The sequence below is a fragment of the Odocoileus virginianus genome, chromosome 22, assembly GCF_023699985.2.
Source record: "Odocoileus virginianus isolate 20LAN1187 ecotype Illinois chromosome 22, Ovbor_1.2, whole genome shotgun sequence".
NCBI classification, from domain to species: domain Eukaryota; kingdom Metazoa; phylum Chordata; class Mammalia; order Artiodactyla; family Cervidae; genus Odocoileus; species Odocoileus virginianus.
In genome coordinates, this window is record NC_069695.1 from 4,354,000 (window position 1) to 4,377,351 (window position 23,352).

The window sequence follows — 23,352 nt, forward strand, 5'->3', positions numbered from 1 at the left end:
GACGTCCCCAGCAACTGTCGCAAAAAAAATGAGGGGGCGGGAAAGGCTCGTCTCCACACACGCCCGGCCTAAGCCGGCACCAGAGAGGCAGGCTGCGTTACCATGGAGACCACCCGGAGGCCGCCATGTCGGCTGAGGGCAGGGAGTGCGCGGCCGACATTTTGGTTACGGGAAAGCCTCTCTAGGCGCTCTTCTCGCCCCCACCCCCACCCCACGCACCGCCAGCCTGAAAGGACCAAGATGGAAGGATGGAAGAGATGGCAGGTCTAGGTGTTTGCGCCCACTGACCGGGATGCTGCGGGTTTACTCTTTTGCCCGCCCCCCTCACCCCCCCGAGGCTCGGTCCAGACTCCTGGAACGTGTTAGCTCTGGAGCTTGGTTACTGTTTACCTCTGACCCCGATCTTGGCTGCTGGCCCCTTGACGCAGAGGGCCAGAGGAGGAACCCGGCTGCTTGTCTAGGGGAAGTCTGACCTTGTGCAACGACGTTCCTGCCCAGGAGAGGGAAGGCATGGACACCCGTGTGGGCGGCAGACCGTGTGGGACGCAAGTGCTGCTTTCGGAAGGCCGTGGATTCGGATCCTGGCTCTACTGCGCACTGTGACATTGTCAGTGTCACCTGGGGAGTCTTGCTTCTTCCCTCTTTATTCTCCTCAACGTTCCCACATACGAAGTAGGCATAACGGTCTCATGGAAGTCTAGGTGGTTAAACGAGTTCAGTAGATGTTCGTTACATACCGTGCTCCCTTATTTTCATCTCAAATATTTGTTGAATGAATGAATGGGTAGCCAGGGAGGGAAAAAACAAAAACGGTGCCATGCTTGTGACCAACAGTTGTGTTAAAAAGATTCACAGTATATCCATTCCCTAGCTTTGTCTATCCTTTGTAATCTCACTAATGGGTTTATAAGGACAAGGAAGAATTCTGTTGCAGCCTCTAAAGCTAACCTGGGGAGATTGTTAAAACGAAGTTTCTGATTAGGTCTGGAGATTCTCCCTTCTAACAAGCTCCCAGGTAATGCCTACTCCTGCTGGTCTTTGGATCCCACCTGGATTAGCAGAGCCCTACTAGACGGACCCTGAAGCGCTGGTGAGGGAATCAGAGCAGAGAAACAACTTCAGACTGTATCGTTTCTGTGTGAATTCCACTCCGCCCCCCCCCCTCCCCAAAAGAGCTAAGTGTTGGTTTGGTCAAAAGGCTTCCTGTTTACTATTCCTGGATGCAAGGTGTAAAAGCTGTAAGGGAAGTTTCATCCAAGGAGCTTACTGAGGACCCAATGAAATGAGAGCCCAGGAAATAGCCTCTCAGCATCTCTGAGGTAAGAGCCTCTAAGAGGTGGTGAGGAGCTTGTATATAAAAACTAAATTTGGGGGCATTCCCTGGCAGTCCAGTGATTAGGACTTGGCACCTTCACTGTTGGGGGTCCAGGTTCAACCTCTCATCAGGGAACTGAGTTCCCACAAGTCTAAGATCCCACAAGCCGTGCCGCACAGAAAGTGGCAGAGGGCTTGTGGAAAAAGAAACTTCACTGGGAAATACACAGGCCAAACGTACATCTTGGCTAAAGATTACTGCTAATCACAAACACACACACACCTCAAGTTAATGATACTAGTGCTTTTCTCTGTGCTTTCTTAGTGCCAGGCGTGCTTCGTCGCTCAGTCGTGTCTGATTCTTTGCGTCCACATGGACTGTGTAGCCTGCCAGGCTCCTCGTCCATGGGATTCTCCAGGCAAGAATACTGGAGTGGGTTGTCATGCCCTCCTCCAGGGGATCTTGCTGACCCAGGGATCGAACTCCGGTCTCCCGCACTGCAGGCAGATTCTTTACCATCTGAGCCACCAGGAGAGCCCTTTCTCCATGTGGGAAGATGCAAAAATTCTCTTGCACTGGGTCACTGAAATCCTTCCTTGACTATGCATATTTATTATTTAGGAGCCAGAACACATATATCCGAAACACAGAATGCTCCCTCCTATTTTTCTCCACCCTGAATTCCCCTCAGGGTAGTGGGTTGCAGCTTAACCCTTAGTATAATTGGGTGATGAGCAAGTCTCTTCTTTCTGTTTACATCTTCCTTTCCTCCTTTGGGTCATAGGTTTGACCATCTGAGGAGGCATTTTATGATCAGTTTGTCCCATAGTGCTAGGAATGCTCATTCCTGGGTCAGGCAAGGATTTTGTTGAAAGGCCTTTCAAATGCTATGTCTGGTTTGTTGTTGTTTAGCCGCTAAGCGACCCCATGGACTGCAGTCTGCCCTGCCCCTCTGTCCTTAGGATTCCCCAGGCAAGAATTAGGGAGAGGGTTTCCATTTCTTTCTTCAAGGGATCTTACCAATCCCCGGGTTGAACCCAGGTCTCTTGCATTGCAGGTGGATTCTTTACCACTGAGCCATCTGGGAAGCCCTATATCTGAATTAGGTCCTGTTAATAACCTAAACTTCTCTGGATTATGTGTTTTACTAGTCTATTATGATTCAGGAATTATTTGTCTCCTGTTGCTTTTTCCTATATCTGGAGTTGTACTATTATAAGTAATTTTGTATAGAGCTATATATGTGATCAATTACTTCAAGACAATTATCCATCATTAGTTTTGTTATACATCAAGTAATGTAAAGAGCAATAATCTTATAAAAGACAGGCATATTTAGTACTAATATGCTGTGCTAAGTTGCTTCACTCGTTTCCAACTCTGCGATGCTATGGACTGTAGCCCACCAGGCTCCTCTGTCCATGGGATTCTCCAGGCAACAATACTGGATGGGTTGCTATGCTCTCCTCCAGGGGATCTTCCCAACCCAGAGATTGAGTAAGAGATTGCATCTCTTACATCAAGGGGTGGATTCTTTACCACCAGCATCATCTGGAAAGCCCATAAGTAATATAGCTAATAGCATTAATAAAGTCACAGTATAGCAGCAAGAGACATAAACCGTAAACAGTCTGAAAATAACAAAAAAAATTTTACAACGCTGATTAGTGTAACTAGTTGTAACCAGGATCATAATAAGCCAACAAGTCCAGAGGGGAGCCTGCTGTAAAAGGCAAATTCTGGAGAGATTCTGTAGAGAGGAAAAAATAAATGTCTTATCTTCATCTCCAAAGGTACGCTTTATCTACTTGCTTCTTGTCGTAGTTACTGTAAAAGGAAAGGTTTACTCTTCTCTGGAAAACAAATAGTAAAAGCCATTAATATTTAAGAGAAAAAGTCATAAAGTTATACATTTTATTTATCAGGTCATTCAGCCCCATGAAATTGATTCTTGTTGATTTAGATTGTTTTGTTAGTAGTTTTACGAGGCCATTAGGTTTTCCATTTGAGTTTTGGTATTTCCTACTCAGTTCAGTAGCATGATCTGGAAGTTACCAGAAACCGGGCTTCCCTGGTGGCTGGCTCCGTGGTAGAAAATCCATCCGCCAGCGCAGGAGACATGGGTTCTATCCCAGATCCAGTCCATGCTACAGGGCAATTAAGCCCATGCGCCACACTACTGAGCCTGTGCTCTGGTGCCCGGGAGCTGCAGCTACTGCAGCCCACGTGCCCTGGAGCCTGTTCTTCACAAGAGAAGCCACTGCAATGCGAGGCCCATGCATCCCAGTGAAGAGTAGCCCCTGCTTGCTGCAGCCAGAGAAAAGCCGGTGCAGCAATGAACCTCAGCACAGCCAAAAATAAATTTAAAGTGAAAGATATCAGAAGCCTATATTGTCAAAAGGTCCTTTTTATAAGATCTTTCTGAAGATCTTCAGTTTTATAAAAGCATCAGAGTAAACTAACAACTGTTGATATAAATGACAAAAGACTGAAAATGGGATGGTTAAAGATCTAATTACAGCTGACAAGGAAATTTGGTTACGTCTGTGACACACAGTATATTAAGATAAGAGAATTATGATTGATAATATACTAGGGTATATCCAAATTTTAGTAATTTCATATAGTAATATATACCCACACATATAACCTAAGAAGGTTTATCATCAGTGACAGTGTTTCCCATGTTGTTTAACATACTACATAAGCCTCATTAGTTTAGTGTCTCTCTTTGAGATGTTTCAGAAGCCCTCTGAAGCATCCCAAAGTTTGCTAGAGATCAAAAGAAATTCACTTAGGGGACTTCCTTGGTGGTCCAGTGGCTGGGGGCCTGAGTTCAATCCCTGGTCAGGGAACTGGATTCCACACGCCACAACTAGGAGTTCGCGTGCTGCAACTGAAGATCCCGAGTGCCCACTGAAAAGTACATGCACCCTGAAAGTTGAGAGTTCAGTTTTATTCCGTGGAAATTTTTAGGACTAAAGTCCAGGAGGCAGCATCTCAAGTAACCCTGAGAGGACTGCTCTGAGGAGGTGAGGAGAGGACCAAGTTACATAGAGGTTTTGCAACAACGGGCAGGTAGTCTGAACATCAAAATGTTATTGCTCTGTTGAGCCTATGTGCCGCAACCTCTGAAGCCCACACAGGCTAGAGCCCCGCTCTGCAATGCTCCACAGCGAATAGAACCCCCACTCACCACAACTAGACAAAGCATGTGCAAAGCAACAAAGACCCAGCGCAGCCAAAAATAAAAAGTAAATAATTTTTTTTAAAAAGATTATTGTTAATTCAAGAAAACAAGATATCTCAAATTAAGAAATTTAGCGCTTTTCTGTGTATGGGAAGATGCAGAAGTCCAGGCTTACTGAAATCATTTCTTCCATTGCACCTCGGCTATCTGGGGCCAGGATCTTGTGTTTTTCGCATTCTGAGCTTCCTTTCCTCAAGGCTTACCATGGGGAGCAGCTGTAGTCCATGGCTGCTAGATCACAGGTGTTCTTGCTGAGTCCTCTGAGGGCTCACCAGCTCACAGTGGAGGGCCGCAGTCGCTGATGATGGTGACATCCTGTTTACAGATGTGGCAGGAAAGATTCCATTTCTCGTGCGGCTGGGGCCTGGTGCAGTAAATACATGGATGAAAGTGTATATTTTTTTAAAATTTCATTTAGAACTTGATTGGGGAAACTTGTCAAAGATACCAGAAAGGTTTTAAAACACTTTGTCAAGTAGAATCATAGGTCACTGTGAACAACACTTACTCAGTTAACCAAAGTGACAACAGAAGATTTTCAAGGCAAAATACAGAAAGTTCTGTGTTTGTGTGTGCGCTCAGTTCTGTCTGACTCTTGCGACCCAATGGACTGTAGCCCACCAGGCTCCTCTGTCCATGGGACTCCCCAGGCAAGAATACTGGAGTGGGTTGCTATTTCCTTTTCCAGGGTATTGTCCCAACCCAGGGATCAAACCAATGTCTCCTGCATTGGCAGGCAGATTCTTTATCACTGAGCCACCAGGGGAACCCTTACAGAAAGTTAACAGACCACTTAAAAGGAAAGAAAATTTTTTCTGTTATCAAAAAGCAGATCAATATATCAAAAAAATTTCCTCTTAACAAAGAAAGAAAATAAATTTCTAGTTTTGCACCACCTTATCTTTAACATTAAAATTTATTTACATAATTAAATTTATTCTACTCTTAGACAATCCTGACCCCACAAAAAATTCCTTTATAAAGATTCCTTTTTTCTCACAAATTGTTTATATTCTTATTTGTCTGTTCCTTTCCAACCCATTTAGAAATAATCAGATTTAAGACAAAAATCACTTTCTTTTCTTTTAATAAAATGCATTTCCATTCTTTATATTTTTCCTTGCCTCTGAAAATGTTTTCCTTCTTTAATTGATTACACATAATAGAGTTCTTAACCTTTAAAAACCTTCCTTTGTAGTGAAAATTAAGTAAGCAATTATGAATTCTTTTCACATTAGCACTCTATAAATAGGCCAACTTACAAATACTATTTGTGATTTCTAAAAAATTTTTATAGAAAATTTATCCATGCATCCCCATAATAGTCCTGAATATCTATAGTTTCTCTGTAAAAGGAAGCCTCTGTTCAGTAATTAATGTTTCAATATCTTTTTTACTTGGCAATCATCTATATATTTAATACATTTCTATCATTTAACTTAGCAAAACTTTAAAGTTTCAAGTTGCTCAGTTACCATTTTTAAGTAGACATAGAGTTGACTGAAGAAAAAAGCAATCTAAAAGTTTCAAGTTAAATTTTATTTGGGGACCTCATTGACGACTATAACCCAGGGAAAAACCGCTCCAATAACTGAGAAACTGCTCCAAAGAAGGAAGGGAAGAGCCAGGATACAAGAGTTTTTTGCTTGGGGGAAAAAAAGGGGGTAGTCAAACATCCCAAATGACCGCTAATCACACACTAGAGGCACCTGCAGGTAAAGGTTCCAGTGCTTTTCCATCTATGGGAAGGTGCGAGAGACTGGGCTCATTGAAATTATTCTTTAGATACACATCTTAACTGCCGAGGGCCAGTATCCAGAGCAAATAATGCTGCTTGCTTTTCTCTACCCTGAATCCCCCTCAAGGTGCACCATTTGGGCTGCCCCCAGCCCAAATTGAGGGGGCTACAGGGGCTGATGACTTGACTCTTGTTTACTGCAGTGGCAGGTGACATTCTTTGTTTACTGCAACGGCAGGCAACATTCTTTACTTACTGCAGTGGCAGGCAACATTCCCTCTGCACACCACCATAAAACAGAATTACTTTCAAAGAGTTCTCCTAAAAGCTCTTACCCCATTTATATTTATTTACTTGTTCCCAACAATTATGTTTAGATTATACATGAAATCCGTCATGAGACATTAGACCACGTTAGCCATCATCCCAAGCTATTCTTCTTGCTAATAAATTTCATAACAGAGATAATATTTGATAACTTTTTAGTAAACCTAGGTTCAATAGAAGATATGTCTGTTTTAATTAAACCAATGAACTTAAACTTTAATACTGTATATTAATTTAATATTGAATATCTCCCAGATCACATAAACTTGAAATTCATTTGGGTTAGTTACTGTAACATTTATAAATATTTAATTTATGAGGACTTACTTTTAAGTGAATTAAATAGAACTATTTAACCAATTGATTTTGATAATACCACCTGGAGGTAGAGACACATGTATAATGTACACATAGACAGATAAACAGATACAACCAGAGGTCTCACAGCTTCATTTTAAAACTCAATCAGGAAACATGTATTACAATATAAATCTTACTAGTTTATAACAGGGAGAAGGCAATGGCACCCCACTCCAGTACTCTTGCCTGGAAAATCCCATGGACGGAGGAGTCTGGTGGGCTGCAGTCCATGGGGTCTCTAAGAGTCAGACACAACTGATGGGCTTCACTTTCACTTTTCACTCTCATGCATTGGAGAAGGAGATGGCAACCCACTGCAGTGTTCTTGCCTGGAGAATCCCAGGGACGGCGGAGCCTGGTGGGCTGCCGTCTATGGGGTCGCACAGGGTTGGACACGACTGAAGCAACTTTGCAGCAGCAGCAGTTTATAACAAAAAGTGGAATAAGTTAAGTTTATCCACTCAAACGACTAAGGCTTTTTACTATTTGCAGAAAAGACTTTTGAGATTTGTATTCACAAGAGTCAGACAAGACACTGACTGAACAATTCTTTGACAGAATCTGAAGGAGGCTGTGAATCAGACTGTGGGAGGGAGCCTTTCTAGCAGTTTGAATTGAAAGAGGTCTCTTCTCCCCTTTAAAAACACATTCTTTTTTTAAACAATGTTTTAAGTTATTCCTGGCTGTGCCGGGCCTTCGTTGCTACACCGGCTTTTCTCTGGTTGCGGCGAGCAGGGCTGCTCATTGCAGTGGCTCCTCTTGTCTCAGCGCGGACTCCGGGCTCCATGGTGGTGGTCGCTCGGGCTCAGTTGCTCCGCGGCACGTGGAACCTTCCTGGATCAGGGACTGAACCCATGTCCCCTGCACTGGCAGGCAGGTTCTCAACCACTGGGCCAGTAGGAAGTCCCAGACAAGCCAGTTTCTTTAATAAATGAGTGTCACCGGGGGCTGCTGTACTACGGGAGGACTTGCCTCTTACACTCGCGCAAGTTTCTCGGTTGCCCGACAGAGCTGTGAAGCTGCCAGGAGGAATCCTGCCCCTTATCTTCAGAACTGAAAGCTCACCTATGGTATGTTCACTTTTATTCCAACAAACTTCTATGAAAGCAACCCATTCAAGGAAAAGAACAGGACCGTTTCCTACCTAATCACCCAATCCAAACCTTTCCAGTATCTTTCAACTGAGTAAAGTCTTCCCAGCATCTTTCAACTTAGAATTCAAGGTACTTCCTTCCTGAATTACCTTAAGTTCAGGGAAACTCTACTAGTTCATAGTGTGGCGTCTATACACCACATAATAAATCCAAGACAGAAAATTCAAGACTAGGAGAAACTTAGCGAATCATCTGGGCTCATTTAGGGGATGGACAGGGACAAGGGGCCTGGCTGGTAGCAAGTGTTTGGATCCTTGCAGAATTTAGACAAAGGAGAGAAGTCAGCTGTGGGACCCTCTGTGGTCACCAAAACTGTTGACCGGAAGGAAAACAATGTAGAAGCTGTGAGTTGAGTTTTATTCGTGGACCTTACTGGGAACTATAGTCCAGGAAACAGCATGTAAGTAACTCTGAGGGGACTGCTGCAAAGAAGTAGGGATGCAGGGAAGGAGCCTGTATGAATTTTTTGGCTCAGAAATACTTGGAGTTAAACATATATCTTAGTAAAAAGATTACTGCTAATCACACACACACACACACACTCAGATAATCTCAAATAATTATTTTAGTGCTTTTCTATGCAAGAATCTGGCATCACTGAATTTCTTCCTTAAATATGCATTTAACTGCTTTGGGGCCATATATTCAAAACAAGAATACGTCATCCTGTTCTTCATCCTGAATTCCCCTCAGTGCACGCTGTTTGTGGGCAGCTGCAGTGAGTTGCAACTTAACCCTTTTGAGAACTGGGTAATGAGGGAGACTCTTTGTTCATTTTGTTTACAGCTGCTGTGGCAAACTTCTCCCTCTCCTCCCCCATCTTAGACATGCTCTTCCCACAGACACATTACAGACCCATCAGTGCCCTGATGGCATGCCCCGCTCTCCTTCACTAGGCCATTTAGCATCCTTGAGGTCTCAGGTGCTGCTTCCAAGCTGCTGTTTCTGTTGATTTGTAGAGACCAGCTCTGCTTCTACCATAGTGAGAAAAACTAAATCACAATGCTGACCCAGAAAGTCAATAGAACACTTGAAAATCAATAATTCTGAAATTGTCTTATACTGCAAACTGGACTTCTATGATTTTTTTCTACCTTTGACTAACAGCCCGGCAATCACATCGGAGAAGAGGAAAGAGCAGAAAAATGATGTTAAATAGAAGAAATTAATTCCTCAGCCAGCCGGGTTAAATACACTTACTCTCTGTTGTGATGATGAATACATTTAAGCCATAAGTCCATAATCCCCTTTACCCTCTGTAAAGACTTTTTGGAAATAAAGGAAGGACACAGTGTTACCAAAGATAATGTTAGGCTGCATGAAAGCTTCTTTGATTTGTAAAGGAAATCTGTAAGTTATCTTTCCTAGACAAAGTTGACCCTTTTATTCAACAAACATTAATTGTACACTTACTATGTTTCAAATAAACTAATATTACTTGAAATATTAATACAAAGGTTAATTGGAACATTAATGAGAAACTTTCCAACTTTTAACATTCTGGCCCCTCTCCAACCAGTTTACAAAATTTATTGCCAATGTCTGTATATGTGTGTAAACCACAGGACTAAAATAAATTTTCAAGTGTTGAGTTCAGAAAAATTCACACTTTGATACACACACATACATATATTCTACACATATAATCTTCCTATAAATTAAGATTTTTGCCTTCAGCATTCTAATATATATGTGCTGACCTCAGTCCTATCTAACTCTTTGTGATCCCATGGACTGTAACCCACCAGGGTCCTTTGTCCATAGAATTTTCCAGGCAAGAATACTGGAGTGGGTTTCCATCTCCTCCTCCAGGGGATCTTCCCAACCCAGGGATCAAACCTGAGTCTCTTGCTTTGGCAGGTGAATTCTTTACCACTGAGCCAACTGGGAAACCCCCAATACTATACCCTAATCCTAACCATTTTCCACAGGACTGGAAAAGGTCAGTTTTCATTTCAATCACAAAGAAAGGTAATGCCAAAGAATGCTCAAACAATTGCACTCATCTCACACTACTAAAGTAATGCTCAAAATTCTCCAAGCCAGGCTTCAACAATACACGAACCATGAACTTCCAGATGTTCAAGCTGGTTTTAGAAAAGACAGAGGCCCAGAGATCAAATTGCCAACACCCAATGGATCATCGAAAAAGCAAGAGAGTTCCAGAAAAATATCTATTTCTGCTTTATTGACTATGCCAAAGCCCTTGACTGTGTGGATCACAACAAACTGTGGAAAATTCTGAAAGAGATGGGAATACCAGACCACTTGACCTGCCTCTTGAGAAATCTGTATACAGGTCAGGAAGCAACAGTTAGAACTGGACATGGAACAACAGACTGGTTCCAAATAGGGAAAGGAGTACGTCAAGGCTGTATATTGTCACCCTGCTTATTTAACTTATATGCAGAGTACATCCTGAGAAATGCTGGGCTGGATGAAGCACAAGCTGGAATCAAGATTGCTGGGAGAAATATCAATAACCTCAGATATGCAGATGACACCACCCTGATGGCAGGAAGTGAAGAACTAAAGAGCATCTTGATGAACATGAAAAAGGAGAGTGAAAACGTTGGTTTAAAGCTCAACATTCAGAAAACTAAGATCATGGCATCTGGTCCCATCACTTCATGGCTAATAGATGGGGAAACAGTGGCTGACTTTATTTTTGGAGGCTCCAAAATCACTGAAGATGGTGACTGCAGCCATGAAATTAAAAGACCCTTGCTCCTTGGAAGAAAAGCTATGATCAACCTAGAGAGCATATTAAAAAGCAGAGACATTACTTTGCCAACAAAGGTCCGTCTAGTCAAGGCTATGGTTTTTCCAATAGTCGTGTGTGGATATGAGAGTTGGACTATAAAGAAAGCTGAATGCCAAATAATTGATGCTTTTGAACTGTGGTGTTGGAGAAGACTCTTGAGAGTCCCTTGGACTGCAAGGAGATCCAGCCAGTCCATCCTAAAGGATATCAGTCCTGGGTGTTCATTGGAAGGACTGATGTTGAAGCTTAAACTCCAATACTTTGGCCACCTGATGCGAAGATCTGACTCATTTGAAAAGACCCTGATGCTGGGAAAGATTGAAGGTGGGAGGAGAAGGGGATGACAGAGGATGAGATGGTTGGATGGCATCACTGACTCAATGGACATGAGTTTGGATAAACTCTGGGAGTTGGTGATGAACAAGGAGGCCTGGTGTGCTGCAGTCCATGGGGCTGCAGAGTTGGACACAACTGAGCGACTGAACTGAACTCAACTAAATCCTAACCATAACCCTGGAGGAATTATATAAAAGTCTTGCTGCTGCTGGTGCTAAGTCGCTTCAGTCATGTCCGACTCTGTGCGACCCCATAGATGGGAGCCCACCACTCTCCGCCGTCCCTGGGATTCCCCAGGCAATAACACTGGAGTGGGTTGCCATTTCCTTCTCTAATGCATGAAAGTGAAAAGTGAAAGTGAAGTCACTTAGTCGTGTTTGATTCTTAGCAACCCCACGGACTGCAGCCTACCGGGCTCCTCCGTCCATTGGATTTTCCAGGCAAGAGTACTGGCATGGGTTGCCATTGCCTTCTCCATAAAAATCTTTAAAGACTTAAATAATAAAAATTTTTGCTGCAATATATATTTATTGAACCTTAACTGAAAAGCAAAGTGAGGAAGCAAGAATTTGGCAGGTTTAATTTCTATAGAAGAAGGCAGTCTCTGCTTCCCATGAAGACTCACAAACTAGAGTTTTCCCTAAAAAGTGTTTGGGTGATGAGGAACTAAATTGAATGACACATGTCCATCAAGATATATGGCTGTAAAATAGTGGAATGTGAGAATTACACACCATATGGAGTAGTGGAGAAAGAGATGAATTACTTCTGGGTTGGGGTGATGCCGGATAATCACATTTGATTTTATGGAGATCTACAAAAATAGGCAGGATTTAGAGTAAGAAAAACTTGGAAAGGGAAACAACTTTGTTGCTGGTACTGAAATGTAAGACATGAATATATATATATGTAATAAACAGGAAGTTTAATTCAGAGGACAAGAGAAACTATGACATAAGGACTCAGTTATTTCTGCCCCACAAGGGGCTCCTTCAACAGGCAGTCTTTGTTGAAAGACTCTCTCTTAGTTTGATATAGTCTTTATGAGTGGGGCTAGACCCAGTAATAGAAAAATAACTTGGGGAAAAGTCAAGTGAATTCAGATAACAGGAAGCCTTGACTGTCCTCAGAAGCTTTTTGGACTTTATCCTATTGTTTTTTCACCACACTGCAGAACTTGTGGGATTGTAGTTCCTTGACCAGGGATCAAACCCAGACCTCCTGCCATGGAAGACTAGAGTCCTAACCAGTGGACAACCAAGGAATTCCCTGGACTTTATTCTAAAGGCAACAAAGCCACTGAATTTTTAAATATTTTTATGTATTTGCACTGGATCTTCGCTGTGGCACAGGAGATCCTCAATCTTCCTTGCAGTAGGCAGGATCTTTTAGTTGTGGCATGTGGGATCTAGTTCCCTGACCAGGGATTGAACCCATGCCCTCTGCATTGGGAGTTACGGAGTCTTACCTGCTAGACCACCAGGGAAGTCGGTCATGGAAAATTTTTGATCAATACACTATGCCATTTGTTTTTATCATTGTATTAAAAATTACTGTAGATTTAGTGACTTATAATGACATGCATTTATTGCCTCACAGTTTCCATGGGAATGGAGTTTAGGCACAGATGAACTGGGTCCTCTGCTCATGATCTCACAGGACTGTTATTAAGGTGTCAGGCAGACTGCATTCTCATCTGAAGGCTTGACTAGGAGAGAATCTGATTCCAAGCCCACTCAGGCTCATTCATTTCCTTGTGGCTAGGGCTTCCCAGGTGGCACAGTGGTAAAGAATCCACCTGCCAATGCAGGAGACTCAGGAGATGTGGATTTGATCCCTGGGACTGGAAGATCCCCTGGAGGAGGAAATGGAACCTACTCCAGTATTCTTGCCTGGAGAATTCCATGAACAGAGGAGCCTGGGGGGCTGTAGTCCATGGGATTGCAAAGTCAGACACAACTGAGCGACTGAGTACTCAGCACTCATATGGCTAAGAATCCCGTTCCTCAGGTCCTACAGACAGTTCCCTGCTGCCTAGACTGTCTCCCAACATGGCAGCCTACTTCTTCAAAGTCAGCAAAGAGCATCTCTCTACTGAGCACAAGAAGGACAAAGTCATGTACCTGTAGATACAGATGATATAGATATAGATCTATATCAGGAAAGTTACAGTCCATCACCTTTGCCATATTCTATTTGTTTAGAAGCAAGTCACAGGTCTCATCTGCACTGAAAGAGAGAGGATTATACAGAGCATGAGTCACTGGGCAAAGAGAGGATTATACAGAACATGAGTCATTGGGCTCACTGTAGGGTGTTTCAGCCACAAGTATTAAGGTAGCAGCAATACATCATGTGAATTAGATGGGAAAGAAAGACAATGAAACAAGGAAGTTGTCATTGTTGTTGAGGTTTTGACCAAAAATACATAGTTGTCACTGGAATTATACATGGAACTCATGGGGTAAGGGTCAGGAATTTCAACGTTACATTTTAACTGCTTATAGGGATCAAAACAAACAAAAAAAAACTCAAGTATCATCTGTCTTTAGAATTTAGTAGCTATTCCCCTATAGCGCACCAATACTTCCTGGACTTCCTAAGTTCCAAATTCTCCAAAAAGCAAAAAGACTTATTTCTCCAAATTAAAGATTTTCAGAAAATAGAGATAGATGGTCAAGCGCTGCCCAGCGGTCTAGCACTGTCCTCATTACTACTGTCATTTTCGAACTGTTTCATGTAGGCTGTTCTTTTCTTCCTCATCTAGTTGTAAATCTGTGGTTTGGTGTTCCCCACAGTGCCTAGCACTTTGCTAATTCTGTCCTTTCCTTAATGGACCCATTGCCCTAGAAGTCACGTCACGTTTGGGTCTTCACGTGGGCACCTGGAGACACACTCATCATCCTGTCGCAGCTTAGTGGGTTAAGCACTCTTTGCGTGGTTTCATGCAATTGTAGACCCTTTAAGAGTTTCCCTTTGCACTTCCTCACATGACAAAGTCAACTGGGGATACTTCCCCCCCCACCCCCACATCTCATGACTTCCACTGAATCTAGCCACTTCTTTCCAAGTAACTGGATGTCTTTTTCCAGAAACATCTCTATGTGCTCCCAACCCATGCCTTCTGAATTGGAAAGAGGGAAGGTGATGAGATTTGGGGGTGCTCAGGCTCCTCTCAAGTGAGGATTTGGGGGCCCCTCGTTGAAGTCATCAGGGGGAAACTCGGATCTGAGGGGGAAAGTAGTGAATGCCACGTGTAGCTCTGTCACCAGCTGCAGCCACGGGGGCTGAGGTTTGTCCTGCCAGCCTCCCTCTTCTGTCTCCTGTCAGGATTAGGGGACCATCAGAGCCCAGGAAGGGTTGCTCCTCAAACCTGTGTGATTAAGAGGATCTGTGTGCTACAAGTAGTGCCAGATTCCCTTTCCAGAAAAATCCACTCCCCAGCCCCATGGAGAAGGGTTTGCTCACTGCTTGTGCAATTAGCTTCTCCAGGGTCTCTTCAGCTTTCCACCTGAGCTCACCTGTCCCTGGGGCAGCTCCTGTAGAATGCTTGAGCAAGCTGAAGTTAGTCAAGAGCACACTCTTCTTGGGGAGTCCCCTGATCAATGACTAGCAAGAAGGGATATCCCTCTTCTCGCCTTCCTGTCCCTCTTCCTCCTGCTCCTGCTTCTACAATTTTTCTCTCCATTTGAATATTTTCTGATAAAAAAGTTGGAAAAAAGAAGTAAAGATTAAATAAAGTTTTGTGCTGTTTTAAATTTTCTTGGCTATGCACCACGAGGCATTTGGGATCTTAGTTCCCTGACCAGGGATCAGACCCTCTCATTGGAAGCACAAAGTTGTAACCACTGAAATCCCTAAATAAAGTTGCAATAGGAGAGAGAGAAGAAACAGACACATCGAGCAATGCAAGGAATATACCTGATTTTGATACTAATTCAAGTAAGTTACTAACTAGGAGAAAAATCGGGAATTTTAACACCAAGTGGATATTTGATGACAGTAAGGAAGAATTGTTAACGCTTCAGGTGTGACAATGGTGTTTTGGTTATAAGTTTTAAAGGAAGCCTTATCTTCTAGATGTGCAGGCTGAAATATTTACAGGTAAATTTATACGATGCCTAGCATTTGATCCTCCTACTTCCTTCTGCTTCTAATATTCTGAATTTTGGTGAGAAATTGTTGTTTTTAACCTTAAATAACCACTTCCTTATTGTATGAAAGCCACTAACGTATGTTTTGTTTTTATTGAATGCCTTCAGTGCTTGGTTCTCAGATGCACTCAGAGTATGCAGGTATTGCTATTCAAGAATGGACTAACTGAGGATGCATATGTTTGGGGTGTGTGTGTGTGTGTGTGTGTGTGTGTGTGTGTTCGAGGACATGCCAGAGAAAAGGCTTTGAATACAGTGAAAAACCTTGATTTCTTTTCTCTATTTGTATATTCTAGCCAGACAATACCTACTACTCTACCACAGAAAAAATAACTCTCCATATAAGTAACTAAGTGAAAACATAGTTAAGTAACTAAGTGAAAACATAGTTATGTGTACTTCTGTTTAATTTTTCAGTTCCAAAGAGTTCATACCAACCCCCAGCATACTCTTCCTAAACATTAAACTGTGGGTTTTTTATTTCAGAGGCTGAGGTGATGGAAATATGTGTCTAAATATCTGGCTTTCTTAATAGCAACTCTAGATAGCTTAGTGACTTCTGGACCTCAGATATAAGCTCCCCAGAAGAAAAAACTACTTTGCATTTCTGGGAAGCACCCAAAACTGACTCAGAATTGTCAGCAAGTTTCTCCAGTATGTTCACGGAGGAGGAAATTTATGACAGTGGCAGATCACTGAAAGACATCCTGGGAAACTCTCTCCTCCAAGACAATGCCTGATTTCCAACACTAAAGAATTCAGTGGAACAAGCTGTCTATCTGGTCAATAGGATTTGCTATAAAAGGGGAGATCACACCCCTTAGATTGAAAAGATATTGCACCACCTAGGGACAACTATGGGAAATGTTTTCAGTTTTCAAATTAAATGGCTTCCAACTAGAAAGGGTTCAGAAATTATAAAGCAGGATTTCCTTTCTAGTTAATCATTGCCAATATAAATTACATAATTTGTCCTCAAAGTTTTAAAAATAAAGCAAAGTTTCTCACCTGAAAGTATTTTCAATAAGCAATTTGCTTTGTTAAGTTCTCTACTGGTACAAGCTAACAATGAACTATTAAGCAAGAGTTATTTGTATGTAGAATATTGAGGTATGTATAATTTTGATAAGTTAATGAGGATGTTATATAGTTTATCTATTCATCAATAATTTTGTATCCCTGGATTTCTGCTAATAAAAATTTAGTTATTTAACAAAATATATTATATCTCAGAGGAATTTATGGGAATTTTTTTGGCAGAATAAAAGTTCTTCTTCATTAAATTCTTACCCCTGCTTTTCTAAAGCTGGATTTACAAAAGGACTAAATTTAAAGATAAATGAAGATCAGAGATCATACAGTTATTGCATAATGCCTACCCAACAAATATTCAAATATGTATTAAACTGCAAAATTGTACCTTTTATACCAGAATGCTTTGAAATGATTAGAATCAAATTGAAGATCACCTCAAAAATGGTGGATGGTGGATCAAAGAACTCAACATAAGAGCTAAAATGATAAAATTCCTAATGAGAACATAAAGGATCTTTATCATGCAGGATTTGCAAAGATTTCTTGTATATGCCACCAAAAGCACAGGTAACGAAAGAAATAATAGGCAAATTAAAGTTTATCAAAATTAAAGACTGCTGTCACCAAAGAACACTATCAAGAAAGTGAAAAGACAACCTATAAGATGGGAGAAAACATTTGCAAATCATATATATGATAGGAATTAATAGCCACTATACATATTATATATATTTATATATGTATATATATATATCCTACAATCCCCCCCAAAATCAATTCAAAAATGAGCAAAGTAACTGCATAGATATTTCTCCAAAGAAAACACACAAATGACCACAAAGCCCATGAAAAGATGCTCAACGCCCTCAGTCTTTAGGGAAACGCACATCAAAACTACAATAAGATACCACTTCACAGTAGGATGGCCATCTACTGCCCCCTCCCCCAAAAAAGGAAAAGGAAAAGTGCCAGCAAGGACGTAGAAACCTGGAACTCTTAAGCATTGCAGGTGGGACTGTAATATGGTGCCACTTGGCCATACCTTAAAAAGCTTAACCTAGAACTACCATGCTGAGTGCTCAGGTGCTCAGTCAGGTCCAGCTCTCTGTGATCCCATGGACGGGAGCCTGCCAGGCTGCTCTGTTCATGGAATTTTCCAGGCAAGAATACTGGAGTGGGTTGCTGTGTCCTACTTCAGGGCATCTTCCCCATCTACGGATCAAACCCGCATCTCTCGCGTCTCCTGCAATGGCAGGCCAATTCTTTACCACCTTGCCACCTGGGAAGCCCAAGAATTACCATATGATCCAACAATTCTACTCCCAAGTAAATACCCCAAAGAGCAGTATCATAGAAAAGGAAATCAGTGGATTTAGGGACTCGCAGTGCTTACACAAACGATCAGTGAAGGGAAATCCCAGATGACAGTCACGTAGCATGTAACAGAAGGCAATCAATCTAGACTAACATGAGGATAAAAGGCTCCAGGAAGGAGATAACCAATAAAAAAAAAGCGAGACACAAAATACAATGGACTCTCGAACAACGTAGTTTTGAACTGCTAGGGTCCACTTATATGCAGATTTCTTTCACTAAATATGTACTATGATTGTCTGAATCCACAGATTCAGAACTATGCATATGAAGGACTGACTATAAAGTTTTACTCAGATTTCCCATTGCAGGGAGGGTTGGCACCCCCTACCCTGACAGTGCTCAAGGTTTAATTGTAGAATGTTCAGTATGATGCAAAGTTAAAAAACAACAACACTACAATAAAGGTAAATAGTGTGAGGATACAAGGCAATTAGAAATTATCAGGGAGGGAATTCCCTGATGATCCAGTGGGTAGGACTAGGTGCTTTCACTGCCAGCACCTGGGTTCAATCCCTGGTTAGGGAACTAAGATCCCACAAGCCATGTGGCATGGCCAAGAAAAATGGAGAAAGAGAAATACCAGGGAAAACAAAATGTGTAATAGAAGATCCCAAACATCACCATATCATCAGCACACACACACACAGAGGTAACGTCAAACAAAACGTAACTGTAGGCTGGATCAGCTGTCTGCGGAGGGCCGACTCTGGTCACGCGCACTGCCAAATGCAGTTCTCAAGTGGGGACTCCCAGAAACCACTGCCTCCAATAGTGGCATCTTCCATCACCATGTAAGAGAACGGGTAGGGGTCGTTTGTGAAACGAAAGCCACTCAGTCATGTCCGACTCTCTGTGACCCCATGGACTATGCAGTCCATGGAATTCTCTAAGCCAGTACACTGGGTGTACTGGAGTGGGTGGCCTTTTCCTCCTCCAGGGGATCTTCAAAACCCAGGGACTGAACCCAGGTCTCCCGTATCACAGGCGGATTCTTTACCAGCTGAGCCACAAAGGAAGCCCAAGAATATTGGAGTGGGTACCCTATCCCTTCTCCAGCGGATCTTCCCCACCCAGGAATCAAATCAGGGTGTCCCACATTATATGCAGCATATTTGAGATTTCTGAATATGCTAATCTCAGGAATGGAAAGAGAAGAATAATCACAAGTCATTCTTGCAGAGGTTTTTGGGTCTGTAGGTTTTTTTTTTTTTTAATGAAAATTCTAGGAAACAAGGTTTTCAGGGTGGCATATACAAATTTAGAAGAAAATTAGTATCATCTTTTGGGAAAATTCCATCCACTAAAATCTTATTTTACTTAATGAAATTATGCATTATTAGTTAAATGACACCGGAAGACCAATTAACTGTGAATATTATTTCTGTCTTAGTTCTTACTAATTGGACAAGGAAGAAACCTGGAACTTTTTTGTAGAACTCTTGTGTAGGATTTTTTTTTTCTTGCTGTGCTCTCACTTGTTTTATTATTACATAGACTATTTATAATTATTAAAGAAATTTAGAAAATATAGATGAGAAAAAGTCACCCTTTAGGGCATCACTTTGTAATTGTGTCTGCTAAATGCTTCCATGGACATATATAAAGTCTGTTTCAGTATAATGTTGACTGTGACCCTGACAGGGCTAAGCAGTGCCTAACTGTGTAACGGAATGAGTTACGTACTGCCCTGACAGGCAGGCTTGTCAGCAGTACAGTGGGGATAACCATCACCTGACCTGCATCTCCTGATTGTGAAGATCCCTTACACAGTGTGTTTCTCCAAGGACAGCCTCAGTGGCTAGGAGTTCTACCAACAGGCACTGATTCGTACTTCCAGCCCTGAAGGGACCATGGAACACAGTAGTTATAGGAACTCCCGAAGGGCAACGGTATGAAGAGCCTCTGTCCAGGAGCTGTGGCCTGCGGCAACAAAGCTGGATGGGAGTTGTGAGAATAACCCGGTCTTCCTCTCTTTTACCCTTTATCTCCAACAAGCTCCAACAAAGAATCCTATTGATCCAGTTCTTGTGGGTCAGTTTCCTTGAACTGAGCAGGGTGAAGAACAGTTGAGAGTTGGCATGGAGAAACAGATGGAAAACAAACAACAAAACATGTTTATCAGATTTAACCTTTATAATCCCTCTTTTTATCTTGCCTCTTGGGAATCCGTAGATTTCTTAGGCCTTGTTTTCATAAATCCTCTCCGCCACTTAATATTTACCAAAACTGCCTTAGTTGAGAGTCTTCCTATTTGCTTCTTGGGCAAAACCAGGGTGAACCTTGAGAATAATAGTAATTCCCCTGTTATGTACTGAATTGTGTGCCTCCAAACTCAGGTGGAAGCCCTGATCCCCAGTGGGACCATATTTGGAGACAGGACTTTTAAGGAGGTGACTGAGGTTAAATGAGGGAATGAGGGTGGGCCCTAATCCAATAGAGCTGGTGTCCTCAGAAGAAGGGGAAGGGGCATCAGGAGTGAACATGCTTATGTATGTGAGCATGGGTGCGCAAGCAAAAGGCCACGTGAGGACACGGTGGGAAGGTGTTCTCCACAAACCAGGGAGAGAGGCCCGAGCAGAAACCAAACCGGCTGACACCTTGATCTTGGATTGCCAGTCTTTATTTCAGAGCTGTGAAATAAATTTCTGTTAAGCACCTAGTTTGTAGCATTTTGATATGGCAGCCCTAACGTACTACTGTTTTTAAAATCTTTTACTGAGCACCTTATATTCTAGTTCTTTATGTACATCATCTACTATTAAACTTTCTCAATCCTAGAAAGTAGGTATTCTTCAGTTCTCATAGACAAGAAAGCTGGAGTTCACAGAGGTTAGCCACTTGTCTATGGCCACAAAATAATAAGTACTCGGGGTTTATTACAGAAACTTTTGTCTCTTTGGGTCTAAAGCCATCACACTGTTCTGGTAGCACATGAGAAAGGAATATCGTTATTAAGGCTCTGCTCTGGATGTGTTCAGTTAGGGAAAATTATTTTCTGTTTCTGCAGCACCCTTAGGCTTCTCTTTTCACATTTCTTGGACTTCAGTTATATGCCAAACTGATGACTCTCAACTCTGTAGCTATAGCTTACTCCTTCCTCTAGTTTCAGACTCATTCTTCCTACTATCTCATGGATACCTCACCAGGATATCCTATTGGCATCTTAACTCAGTAAAAAAGAACCGAAAGGGACCTCCCTGGTGGTCCAGTGGTTAAGAATTCACCTTGCAATGCAGGGGGATGTGGGTTTGATCCCTGGTTGGGGAGCCACGATCCCACATGCCAGAGCAACTAAAGCCTTCGAGTCACAACTAGAGCGTCCAAGTGCTGCAATAAAAGATCTCACAGGATGTGATGAAAATCCCATAGTGCTGTAACTAAGAACTGATGCAACTATATACATAATTTTTTTAAAAAAGAGCCAGAAGGTTGAAACACTTGCAATATCCTAGACTCCTTCGTCATCTTATCAAATTGGTTCAGTTGGTCACTCAAATCTGTTTTTATCTAATTGTTTCTCAAACACATCATTCGACTGCAGCTGCCCCTGTAACTCAGTTCCTGGATTACCTGCAGTAACCTCCTAAACTGGTTTCACTGCCTTTCATCCTCCTTCCTTTTACCTCTGGGCTTTTTCTAAAGACACTTGTGACCACAAAATTGTCCTGCAGTGACTACTCCATTACCTTCATGTCAAAATACAAACTACTTAGCTAGTCATCATCTGACCTTCATCTTACTCTTCAATTTAATCACCCCAGCTACAATCAACAGTAAACCACTTGATTTGTCACCCAGCCTAACAGTTAAAAGAACATACTAGTGTTAGGAGCTTCTTTGGTGGCTTGGCAGTAAAGAATCCACCTACAATGCAGGAGCCACAGGAGACGTGGGTTCAATCACTGGGTTGAGAAGATCCCCTGGAGGAGGGCATGGCAACCCACTCCAGTATTCTTGCCCGGAGAATCCTCATGGACAGAGGAGCCTGGCAGGCTACAGTGCACAGGATCGCAAAGAGTCACACAGGACTGAATCGACAGCGTGCACACAAGTTCTGGTGTTTGACTGCCTTAAGTTGAATGCTGTCTTGACTTCACATAAGCTGTGTGAACTTTGGAAAATTAAGGTGGTTGTGTGGATTAAATGAGCTAACACACTCAAAGAGCTTGTATGTTGTCTGGCACGTAATTTGTTAACTCTTAGCTATTATTATTAGCAGCAGCATTATCAACTATGCATTTGCATTGAAACTTTCTTAGGGTGGACTACCCTGGTATCTGGCTATGCCCTTCTCTATCAAGATTCGGTTCAGGGGGCTACATCTAGTAGCAAACTTACCTTGCCCCTTTCCACTGTTTCCTTTGCAAGCTTGTTACTGTAACTGCGTCTATCACCAGGTTATGAGCTCCTAAAGTAGAGTGGTATGCTGGAGAAGAATGGAGAGAACCCTGGACTGCAAGGAGATCAAACCAGTTAATCCAGATGTTACTCACTCAGTCGAGTCTGACTCTTTATGACCCCATGGACTGTAGCCTGCCAGGCTCCTCTGTCCATGGGATTCTCCAGGCAAGAATACTGGAGTGGGTTCACATTTCCTTCTCCAGGGGATCGTCCCAACCCAGGGATCGAACCCGGGTCTCCCACATTGCAGGTAGATTCTTTACCATATGAGCCACCCAGGGAAGCCCATCCTAAAGGACTGAGTGAGTGGAAGTCGCTCAGTCGTGTCTGACTCTTTGCGACCCCATGGACTGTAGCCCACCAGGCTCTCCTCTGTCCAGGAAGTCAACCCTAAATATTCACTGGAAGGGTTGATGCTGAGGCTGAAGTTCCAAAACTCTGGTCACCTGATGCCAAGAGCTTACTCAGTGGTAAAGACCCTAATGCTGGGCAAGACAGGGCAAAAGAAGCAGGTGGCAGAGGACGACATGGTTAGACAGCTCACTGACTCGGTGGACATGAATTTGCACAAACTCCGAGACAGCAGAGGACAGGCCTTGTAGGCTACACAGTCCATGGGGTCGCAAAGAAATCAGAAAAGGGCTTAGCAACCGAGCACCACCTGAGGCACAAGTTCCATGTTCTAAGGCACAAGTGAAAGGTGCATCATATCTTCTGGATGAGGTGTACCCAGAGAAAGCCCGAGTGTACCGAAAATTGTTAACACATGTTCCTAAAGTCCATGCTGGAGACGGTGAAGGACAGTGAGGCCTGGCGCGCTGCAGTCCACGGGGTCGCCACAATGTCTTTTATCTAATGCGGCAGTTTGTCCCCAGTGTGAGACAGAACTACACTCTTAGTATTTCCGGAGGGAACTTAAGACCTAAGGCAGCAGCCAAGAACCCCGGGGAGGGGGGAAGGATTATTTTCTCACCCCTCGGTAAAAACCCGAAGAAACTCTTCAGTTGGGGGGAAAAAAAAAACACAACCCAGGTCTCGGCATCGCGAAGAAAGACGTGAATTTGAGGCGCAATATGCGCCTGCGCAAGCGACCACTCGCCGTCCGCGCCTGCGCCGCTCCCCCCAATGAGGGAGTCCTCAG

The 23,352-nt window shown here is 42.7% G+C and overlaps 1 long non-coding RNA gene across 3 annotated transcripts; it reads right to left on the reverse strand.

Annotated features, from left to right (window-relative positions):
- Window positions 1-1,937: 1,937 nt before the first annotated feature.
- Window positions 1,938-23,307, reverse strand: LOC139030353 (uncharacterized). 3 transcript variants are annotated; one of them, XR_011482663.1, is made up of 4 exons: window positions 23,185-23,307; window positions 22,149-22,263; window positions 4,769-4,929; window positions 1,938-3,168 (listed from the first exon to the last, which is right to left on the reverse strand). It is a non-coding gene; the product is annotated as an uncharacterized lncRNA (long non-coding RNA). The 3 variants fall into 3 exon arrangements; XR_011482662.1 differs by lacking the exon at window positions 1,938-3,168 and having other exon boundaries at window positions 4,251-4,929; XR_011482664.1 differs by lacking the exons at window positions 1,938-3,168; window positions 4,769-4,929 and adding an exon at window positions 19,019-19,856.
- Between the last annotated feature and the right edge of the window lie 45 nt (window positions 23,308-23,352).